The 11,309-nt window shown below is 45.3% G+C and overlaps 1 non-coding gene across 1 annotated transcript; it reads right to left on the bottom strand.

Annotated features, from left to right (window-relative positions):
- Positions 1–5,617: 5,617 nt before the first annotated feature.
- Positions 5,618–5,690, bottom strand: TRNAR-CCU (transfer RNA arginine (anticodon CCU)). The gene has a single exon. It is a non-coding gene; the product is annotated as a tRNA-Arg (tRNA).
- Between the last annotated feature and the right edge of the window lie 5,619 nt (positions 5,691–11,309).

Here is an 11,309-nt window from a genome sequence, read left to right on the forward strand (position 1 = left end):
CCACTTCCCGTGATCCAATCGAGCTGACATTTTCCACACAGACTCGTTGTGCGAGACAATTAATGTTCGTAAAAAAAATTCCCAAAATGTTACACTTTTTAGGCAAAAAACATTTACACTATGAGATCTCTTTTACCAGTGGCAAAATATAATAGTAGGTTTTTACCCTTTTTTGTTTGCTTTTTTGACTACTTGTGTTGTGGTCATTGCAAACATGATGCCTTGAATAAAGGTGTCAGTTTTGTACCAGTTAAAAGGGTAAAAACCTACTATTATATTTTGCCACTGGTAAAAGAGATCTCATAGTGTAAATGCTTACCCCGAGCTCTCAATACTCTGATATTGCACTGTGTTTGAGTTGTACGCCTTCTGGTGTCATCTGGCCCTACACCAATGGGGACTAGGCTCTAAAGAAAGCCGTCTCGGGTGTGGGCCAATCAACTTCAAGGACAGTGCATATTATCATCCTTATCAGAGTTGCTTCTTTTTGTTTGCTTTTTTGACTACTTGTGTTGTGGTCATTGCAAACATGATGCCTTGAATAAAGGTGTCAGTTTTGTACCAGTTAAAAGGGTAAAAACCTACTATTATATTTTGCCACTGGTAAAAGAGATCTCATAGTGTAAATGCTTACCCCGAGCTCTCAATACTCTGATATTGCACTGTGTTTGAGTTGTACGCCTTCTGGTGTCATCTGGCCCTACACCAATGGGGACTAGGCTCTAAAGAAAGCCGTCTCGGGTGTGGGCCAATCAACTTCAAGGACAGTGCATATTATCATCCTTATCAGAGTTGCTTCTTTTTGTTTGCTTTTTTGACTACTTGTGTTGTGGTCATTGCAAACATGATGCCTTGAATAAAGGTGTCAGTTTTGTACCAGTTAAAAGGGTAAAAACCTACTATTATATTTTGCCACTGGTAAAAGAGATCTCATAGTGTAAATGCTTACCCCGAGCTCTCAATACTCTGATATTGCACTGTTTGAGTTGTACGCCTTCTGGTGTCATCTGGCCCTACACCAATGGGGACTAGGCTCTAAAGAAAGCCGTCTCGGGTGTGGGCCAATCAACTTCAAGGACAGTGCATATTATCATCCTTATCAGAGTTGCTTCTTTTTGTTTGCTTTTTTGACTACTTGTGTTGTGGTCATTGCAAACATGATGCCTTGAATAAAGGTGTCAGTTTTGTACCAGTTAAAAGGGTAAAAACCTACTATTATATTTTGCCACTGGTAAAAGAGATCTCATAGTGTAAATGCTTACCCCGAGCTCTCAATACTCTGATATTGCACTGTGTTTGAGTTGTACGCCTTCTGGTGTCATCTGGCCCTACACCAATGGGGACTAGGCTCTAAAGAAAGCCGTCTCGGGTGTGGGCCAATCAACTTCAAGGACAGTGCATATTATCATCCTTATCAGAGTTGCTTCTTTTTGTTTGCTTTTTTGACTACTTGTGTTGTGGTCATTGCAAACATGATGCCTTGAATAAAGGTGTCAGTTTTGTACCAGTTAAAAGGGTAAAAACCTACTATTATATTTTGCCACTGGTAAAAGAGATCTCATAGTGTAAATGCTTACCCCGAGCTCTCAATACTCTGATATTGCACTGTGTTTGAGTTGTACGCCTTCTGGTGTCATCTGGCCCTACACCAATGGGGACTAGGCTCTAAAGAAAGCCGTCTCGGGTGTGGGCCAATCAACTTCAAGGACAGTGCATATTATCATCCTTATCAGAGTTGCTTCTTTTTGTTTGCTTTTTTGACTACTTGTGTTGTGGTCATTGCAAACATGATGCCTTGAATAAAGGTGTCAGTTTTGTACCAGTTAAAAGGGTAAAAACCTACTATTAAAAAACATTTATTTTACATATATTCAAATATAACTCATTCATGGCTTTGGCTGAACGTCACAGTGTAGGAGCCCAGAGCGTCACCCCTCCACAGGCCGTGGCGGAGTAGCGCAGTTGGTAGCGCCCTCGCTTCCCATGCCAAAGGTCGCGGGATCGATCCCCGCGTCCTCCACAGGCGAATATATTTTTAAATCCTTTATATTAAGTTCGCTGCCACGCATATAAAGGATTTATAGTGAGAAACTTTGTTTTTACGGGTTATACTTATTTTTCGGTAAAGTCACGTAGGTAAAATAAAATAAAAATCACGACGTTTCGGAGGCAACACAAGCTTCCATCTTCAGGTGGAACCGTCACAGCACGATAGCTGTATCAAGTGAGAGAAATTCCAAGAAACAGTATTTGTACCTTGTTATCTCGGCATCTCTTTAGGAAGGCCAGCGTCTCGAGGAGCTGTGACTTCTTGTTTCATTGTATGTTAAAAACTCTAACAGATAAAAACTCTACCTACGTGACTTTACCGAAAAAAGCTAAGAATATATAAATAAAGATCTTAATCTGTATGCCTCAAAAAACTGTAGGATACTTTACGACAAGTTAGACAACTGACATTTGGTACATAGGTAGCTTTGAGGACAGAAATAACACGAAAACCAGAAAATCCGAGATTTTTTATTTTAGTGTCATTCGGAAACCTTTCAAAATACAACATTGCTGGTTTTTTCGTTTGATAGAGCGTTGAACAGAAAATACATTTAACACGAGAACCATTGGTTCTATCTTTTATTGTTTTTGGTATATTCGGATAAAAGCAGTTTTAAACGAAAAAAAACCCCGCATTTTATGATGTTGAAATCTGAATAATTTGAAAACGCTCAAAGATAAATTTCCCTCACGAAGCATTAAGTTAATTATTATTTTTCGTTTTTAATATTTATTTTTATCTTTATATTTGAGCGGTTTCCGATGGGTACGTATTTAAATATAACAAGTTGAATCAAGTGATCAACAATTTTAGTTTTGTGGAAAAACACAATTTTTTTTGGAGCAGATGGTGTCTGATTATAGATTTTTTTTTAAATCATATCGGGTATCATTATTATATTTATTGAAAACTTTTGCCTGTCGAAGACAGGCTTTAGGAACTAGCATATTATATAGATATAATATGTAAAATAGAATATATAACAAATGTTAGTCTATATACAGTGTTTATGTACACAATGTATACTGTATACAACATATTTATCCCGTTCACGGCCAACACCGGTGACGATTATCTGAACAAGTCCTGGGCCCTCCCCTAGGTTGACTCAGCCTCAAATGAGTACCTGGTGCGGTGTGTAGCGAACATCGCCACTGGGGCAGACAAAGGTCGCGTTTCAGTTTACAATTTTCAGTTGCATGTATTAGGTGTAGCCCTGTGAGCCATTCGGCTCTTGAATCGGGTGCAACCGCAACAAACAAAAAACAAAAACATGAACAAGAAAACATCTTAAAGTGAATATGTGACTATGTGCGGTTAGCGCGCTGCGCTACGAACCTGGCGACCCGGGTTCGATTCCCGCTCGCGGCCAACACCAGTGACGATTATCTGAACCGGTCCTGGGCCTCCCCCAGGTCGACTCAGCCTTAAATTAGTACCTGGTCCGGTGTGTAAACATCGCCACTGGGGAGATAAAGGCGGTCGGGCGTGGTGCTGGCCACCCACCCCCTCGTGTACCGTTCCGGCCTTCATAGGTGTTCGCTAACAGCACTTGCCCCTACAGTCTGTGAAGGCTATACGGGGGATCTTTATGTGCAAACAGAAAATCCAGAAAAAGACAGAAAAATATTCCACAAAAAGCACCGTACACCAACGCTGTGTGCAAAAATCCCAGTGGGATGCAAGTCAAACAACAACAACCACAAGACCACTTAGATTAAGGCCATCATTCTAACTCCGTACTACAATAAAAAAAAACATGGCCAAACCAAAAAACGTTTTCTAAATCACCAAAATAAAGCCATAAAAGCAATGAAACAGTGATCATAGGAACTGTGACCGAATTTTCACAATAAACGACATTAACGACATAAACAACATGTACCAGCAAACCCTGCAGCCCATAGCTGGCTGCATGAGTCACTCCACAACATCAGGAGCATCAGATGGAGTATAACAAATGTTCAATGCACCTTTAAGATCAGCACACTAAATCAAAACACAGATCATACTTTGCAGCGGAAACATTTTATTTTATTTTAGGCCACTAAATTGCAGTGGCAAGCTCGGGGTGTACAACTCCTCTAGAGCAGTTTTGAGTGAAGATCTCAAAGGTAAATTTCGATTTAAAGCTTTCGTGACTGCAGGGATTCATCTTCTTGGTTCTTTCGGTAAAGTCACGTAGAAGGAAAATATTAAAAGAATAAAAATAAAACATTATTATTTTAGTATGTTTAATTTGTAATATTTTATTATTTTCCTAAAACTAAAACATAATAAAAATTTTATTTCATAATGTTTTATTTTTATTCTTTTATTATTTTCCTTCTACGTGACTTTACCGAAAGAACCAAGAAGATGAATCTCACAGGTAGCGATTCAAGTTGCAGTTTATTGGCAATAGCATTCCAGACCCTGGGGGCATCAATAGCAAAGGCCCTTCCTCCAGAGAGGTTGAGTTTGAAGCCGCGCGAAGTGAAGTCTTGGGCTGTGTATATTTATTTAAACTTGAGCAATCCGATGAGCTATGAAGTTATTTTTCACAGATGTCCAGCAGGGACAGGTCATAACGTCACAACAACAAACAACACAGAAACACGATTGGAGAGCAAAGTTAAACAGATCACTTAAAATATACAAATACAACTATTTTTGAAAAACTTGTAAGTTTTATATTATTTTATCAGGCAAGGCCCCTCTGGAGCCATTAGTTTCTTTTTCAGAAGTGACCTGTCCACAAATGATGGCTCAACGAATTGGCTTATCATGTGGAAATGTATAGCAGCAACATAATCGAAACAATCTCGACGCATATTATTTGGTTCTTTCGGTAAAGCTACGTATAGATATAACACATAATAAAAAGTTAATAAAATATCACGACGTTTCGAAAGAACCAAAGAATATTAATTCCTGCAGTCACGAAAGTTTGAACTCAAAATATCGACGCATGTTTATGAATGTGGAGGGAAGAACTGGAGGACCCGGATTTAAAAAAAAATTAACCCGTAAAAACAAAGTTTTTCACTCTAAATCCTTTATATCCGTGGCGGCTAGAGTCCTCTCGTCCTCTGGCTTGAGATGGCTGCCACCTATGGGTCAGATGATTGTCTGCCACCATTAATCAATTGGTAATTAAAAATTTAATTTATTTTCCCTAAAAAGTGTAAAATTTTGCAAAAAATTTTTTCACGAAAATAAATTGTCACGCACAACGAGTCTGTGTGGAAAATGTCAGCTCCATTGGATCACGGGAAGTGGGTTAAAAAACGACCGAAAGATTTGCACGGTCGTAAGCGCGCAAGCAAGCAAGCAAGTGAACTGAATATAAAGGATTTAAAAATAAAATAAATCACGACGTTTCGGGCTCAACACAAGCGTCTATCATCAACACAAGCATCCATCATCATCATCTGATGATGGACACTATACCGACGTAACTTTACCGAAAGAACCAAAGAGTGTAATTGAACACTGTTTTAAAACTCTCTTGTATAGGCTTTTCATTATCAGATTCGTTAACTTGACATTTTGATTTTACAAAATGAACAGCTTTTTCTCAGCAACCCCAGGTGGGACTCGAACCCACAATCCCTGGCTTAGGAGGCCAGTGCCTTATCCATTAGGCCACTGGGGCTACATGTAGCATGATGAAAACCTGGCTTATGTACAGACTTCTTAAATAAACTCACAATAAAAAAAATATATGTTTTTACCCCTTTCGTCCCCTCTGTTTTATTCATGTTGATAATTGTTTTTTTCCTAAAAAGTGGAAAATTTTGGAAAGAAATTTTCACGAAAATTAATTGTCACGCACAACGAGTCTGTGTGCAAAATGTCAGCTCGATTGGATCACGGGAAGTGGGTTAAAAAACGACCGAAAGATTTGCACGGTCGTAAACAAGCAAGCAAGCACGCAAGCAAGCAAGCAAGTGAACTTAATATAAAGGATTTAAAAAAAAGAAATCCACGCGACCACGGAGAGAGAGACACGCAAACTGCAAATATACAGCAGCAGGCGCCAGGGTCGAGATCGACCTCCTGCATACCAGGCGAGGTAGTTAACATCTCCTAGCCACCGTGTTGATGATGAGAGAGAGAGAGAGAGACACGCAAACTTCAAATATACAGCAGGCATCAGGGTTGGGATCGAACCCACGACCTCCTGCATACCAGGCGAGGTAGTTAACATCTCCTAGCCACCGTGTTGATGATGAGAGAGAGAGAGAGAGACACGCAAACTTCAAATACAGCAGCAGGCGCCAGGGTCGAGATCGACCCCCCGACCTCCTGCATACCAGGCGAGGTAGTTAACATCTCCTAGCCACCGTGTTGATGATGAGAGAGAGAGAGACACGCAAACTTCAAATATACAGCACGCATCAGGGTTGTGATTGAACCCACGACCTCCTGCATACCAGGCGAGGTAGTTAACATCTCCTAGCCACCGCGACGCCCCTTAAATGAATAAATACATGTCGGTAGCTTCCTGGCGAGTAACCCCAACGAGAGCGAGCGATGTAATACTGGATGTGGTGTGACGGGTGCGGAATTATATGCGGAGCCGTCTGTGTGCTAATGCAATGCACACGTGTGCAGGTGATGCGTGAGATGTTGATGATGATGGCCAGGCGGGTGGACATTCGTCGCTTGTTCTTGTTGCAGAGGATCACTGTGCGATCATCCGCCATGTGCGATGGAACTCAATCACCCACTCACCCACTCACTCACTCACCCACCTACTCACTCACCCACTCATTCGATGTACCCACTCACTCAACCACTCGCTGATCCACACACCAAGACACCGACCCAACACACGCACCCACCAATTCACTCGCCCACCCACTCGCTGACTCTCTCACCCACCAATCCACTCACCCACTTGCTCACCCATTCGCTAACCCACTCACCTACCCACTAATTCGCTCACCCACTCGCTGACCTACCCACTCACCCACCCACGAATTCACTCATCCACTTGCTGACTCACTCACCCACCAATTCACTCACCCACTTGCTCACCCATTCGCTGACCCACTCACCTACCCACGAATTCGCTCACCCACTCGCTCACCCACCCACCAATTCACTCACCCACTCGCTCATCCACTCACTCACCCACCCGTCCACTCACTCACCCACCCGTCCACTCACTCACCCACCCGTCCACCCACTCACCCACCCGTCCGTCCACCCACTCACCCACCCGTCCACCAACTCACCCACCCGTCCACCCACTCGTCCACCCACTCACCCACCCGTCCACCCACTCACCCACCCGTCCACCCACTCACCCACCCGTCCACTCACTCACCCACCCGTCCACCCACTCACCCACCCGTCCGTCCACCCACTCACCCACCCGTCCACCCACTCACCCACCCGTCCACCCACTCACCCACCCGTCCACCCACTCACCCACCCGTCCACCCACTCACCCACCCGTCCACCCACTCACCCACCCGTCCACCCACTCACCCAACACAACCACCCACCCAGACCCCATGCGCACAATTTAACCCACTCCGACACAAAGGGCACGTGGGAGGCGGGGCGGGGGTTGGGGCGCGTGGGGGAGCGCAGCGATAATGAACTCATTAATCCACAGCGATTACACAAATAAATTAATAATCAGCCGCTAGCTCATTGCGTCTGGCGGCCGCGTTGGAGGAAGATTGATCAGGCATGCCCAGGCATGCACGGCCAATTAGGCGAGCATCACGCCCTTAATATATATTTTTTAAAACTACCACTCATTAATACGAATCTAGATATGCGTGGTGAGGAGTGGGGGGGGCAAGGTGGATGGGGGGGGCGAGGTGGGTGGGGAGTAACGAGGTGGGTTGGGGGGGAGTGAGGTGGGTTGGGGGGGGGGGGTGAGGTGGGTTGGGGGGGGCGAGGTGGATGGGGGGGCGAGGTGCGTGGGGGGGGCGAGGTGGGTGGGGGGGGGGTGAGGTGGGTGGGGGGGGGAGTGAGGTGGGTTGGGGGGGGGCGAGGTGCGTGGGGGGGGGGCGAGATGCGTGGGGGGGGGGCGAGATGCGTGGGGGTGGGCGAGATGCGTGGGGGGGGGCGAGGTGGATGGGGGGGGCGAGGTGGATGGGGGGGGGGCGAGGTGGATGGGGGGGGGGCGAGGTGGATGGGGGGGGGGCGAGGTGGATGGGGGGGGGGGCGAGGTGGATGGGGGGGGCGAGGTGGATGGGGGGGCGAGTTGGGTTGGGGTGGGTGGGGGGGCGGGGTGGATGGGGGGGGGCGAGGTGGATGGGGGGGGCGAGTTGGGTTGGGGTGGGTGGGGGGGCGAGGTGGGTGGGGGGGCGAGGTGGATGGGGGGGGGCGAGGTGGGGGGGGGGGGTAAAGTGGGCCAGCGAGGGTGGCGGTGCTGGTGGCGCTCACGGCGTTCACAGTGTCACACTGAGGCCGCACACAAAGCTTCCTGCTAAATCGCCAATTAGGCTAATTGCGGCGCGCGGTCCCCCGCGATTTGCTGCTTGCCGCGTGGGGCGACCGCGTGTGTCGTTGTGAATGGGCGGCGGTGGCCGTGCAAGTGGCGGCGGCGATGAGAATGATTCACGAGACGGCGTCATCATTGACAGACACTTTTTAAATCCTTTATATTAAGTTCACTTGCTTGCTTGCGCGCTTACGACCGTGCAAATCTTTTGGTCGTTTTTTAACCCACTTCCCGTGATCCAATCGAGCTGACATTTTGCACACAGACTCGTTGTGCGTGACATTTTATTTTCGTGAAAATTTTTTTCCAAAATTTTCCACTTTTTAGGAAACATTTTTTTTCATATTTAATTTAAAATACCAATGTGATAAAAATGAAACTCTTACTCAAGAATAACAGAAATGAATAATAAAATAAAACCGATGCCACGCATATAAATGATTTATAGTGAAAAACTTTGTTTTTACGGGTTAATTTTTTGTCAAACCAAGTCCGCTTGCTGCAGCGTTCCCCCGCATCACGTGACAGACACGGTTGGCTATTACGTACGGCGCGAAAGAAGTTCACCGTGCATACGTGCGCAGTTGGGGAGGGTGTTGGAGGCCGTTGCTTGCCCATACTTCACCACGCCGGGCGGCGACGACTGATGTTTAATCTTCTTGGTTCTTTCGGTAAAGTCACGTAGAAGGGAAGTAATAAAATAATAAAATAATAAAAATAAAACATCATAAAATAATTCTCACGACGTTTCGGCCACAACGCAAGCGTGGTGGTGTTTCATTCAGACGCTGTCTCCCCGACAGACCTGGTCTTCACCTGAGGACGGCTGCTTGCGTTGTGGCCGAAACGTCGTGAGGATTATTTTATTATGTTTTATTTTTATTATTTTATTATTTTATTACTTCACTTCTACGTGACTTTACCGAAAGAACCAAGAAGATGAATCCCTGCAGTCACGAAAGCTTTAAATCGAGACTGATGTTTAAGTCATGGCCCAAAGTCGAACTCGCGTCGTTCGATAGCTGAACCACCGCTCCGCCAACCTTACAAAGTTCAACCCCTCATTGATATATGAACGGACTGGGGCAAACATCGTCATGCAGGACCCTCTTTACGGTGATGCACTAGACTCTGCGAAGCTTTCAGGCCTCTACTAATTCGCATGGCCACGTGGAGTTTCGAGGCAGCGCATGTCACACGCTGTGTTTGTCGTGGGGGTGTTTTTGACCATATTTCACCACGCTGGGTGGTGCAGGGTGGGTGAAGGGGTTTTGGATGTGGTGGGGGGGGGGGTCATATAACTCGCCACTGATGTTAGGGACCGTCCATAAATGACGTCACGCGATTTTGGACGATTTTTTACCCCCCCCCCCTCGTCACACGGCGTCACAAAAAGTCAGACCCCCCCCCTCACATATGACGTCACAAAGCTCTGCCCCCCCCCCTCCCCCCAAAAAAATAAAACATGCTTCAAATCGCTTTAAACTATTGTCATTGTAATGCGTATTTAATGTGGCGCTGCACTCTGATGTTGTAGGAGAAAACATTTATTAAAAAAGTCTATTTCATTAAGTAGAACGTGTTGTCTACATTTATTTAAAGTTGCGCATTTTGATGTGACGTCACACTTCTCAACCCCCCCCCCCCCGTCACAAATGTCTAGGTGCGTGACGTCATTTATGGACGGCCCCTTTATACATTTTAAAGTCGCATTATTATTGCTAAGCCACCAATTCTTTCGTGCAGTGATAAGTGCAGCTCACTTTGCGGGAGCAACCTGGTCGAAAGGTCCCGAGCAATTAGGCGACAGCCAACAGCGGCGAGTTAACGACTCCAATTAGCGCGTCTTTTAAATGTTGTGGACGGCAGTTGGGAGGCGATTAATTAGGGAGAATTCACGCGACCTCAAAACGGACCATTCACACCTTGAGCTTCTGATGGGGTCGCTCCTACACACACACACACACACCCACGGTGCTGCATCAGACAAAGATCCCACGTTGGTTGCAAGTAAAGACTTGGGCTTTCGCGATCAGTATTATTCATGATAGAGGTTTTTTTGGAACGACACATTTATATTCACACGATCTCATCACCCAAACCCCCCCCCCAAAAAAACCCCTATTATGGACAAGTAAAACTATTTTAAAAACTATCAACATTTTTCTTCTTGGTTCTTTCGGTAAAGTCACGTAGAAGGGAAATAATAAAATAATAAAAATAAAACATTATAAAATAATTCTCACTTTTTATTTTATTCTAACCAGGTAAGGCAGAACTGAGTGACGTAGCTCTATTTCAGAAGACACCAAATGACGGCTCAACGAATGTGGATATTTAATCACAGCAGCCAAACATTGGGAAAACGCACGTGGATTCTAAAAGCGCTGTTAGCGAGCACCTCTTTAAAGGGCTGTCACCGGCACACGAGGGGGTGGGAGGGGTGGGTGGCCAGCATCGAGCGCCCGGCCGAGGAGAGGGCCTCAGCGATCGGTCCTGAGCGGGAATCGAATTGTGGTCGTGACCCGAGTTCGTAGTGCAGCTTGCTAACCCATACACCGCCCGCTCCCGCGCGAGTATCTATTTAAATATAATAAAGCTTCTAGATTTGAAGTTTTCGTGACTGCAAGGGTCCATACATACTCTGTTTTTTTCTGGTAAAGTCACGTAGGTAAAAAAAGAGAAACTAAATAAATTCTAGATTTGAAGTTTTCGTGACTGCAAGGGTCCATACATACTCTGTTTTTTTCCGGTAAAGTCACGTAAGTAAAAAAAGAGAAACTAAATAAATTCTAGATTTGAAGT

The sequence above is a fragment of the Lampetra fluviatilis genome, chromosome 46 (assembly GCF_964198595.1).
Source record: "Lampetra fluviatilis chromosome 46, kcLamFluv1.1, whole genome shotgun sequence".
NCBI lineage: Eukaryota > Metazoa > Chordata > Hyperoartia > Petromyzontiformes > Petromyzontidae > Lampetra > Lampetra fluviatilis.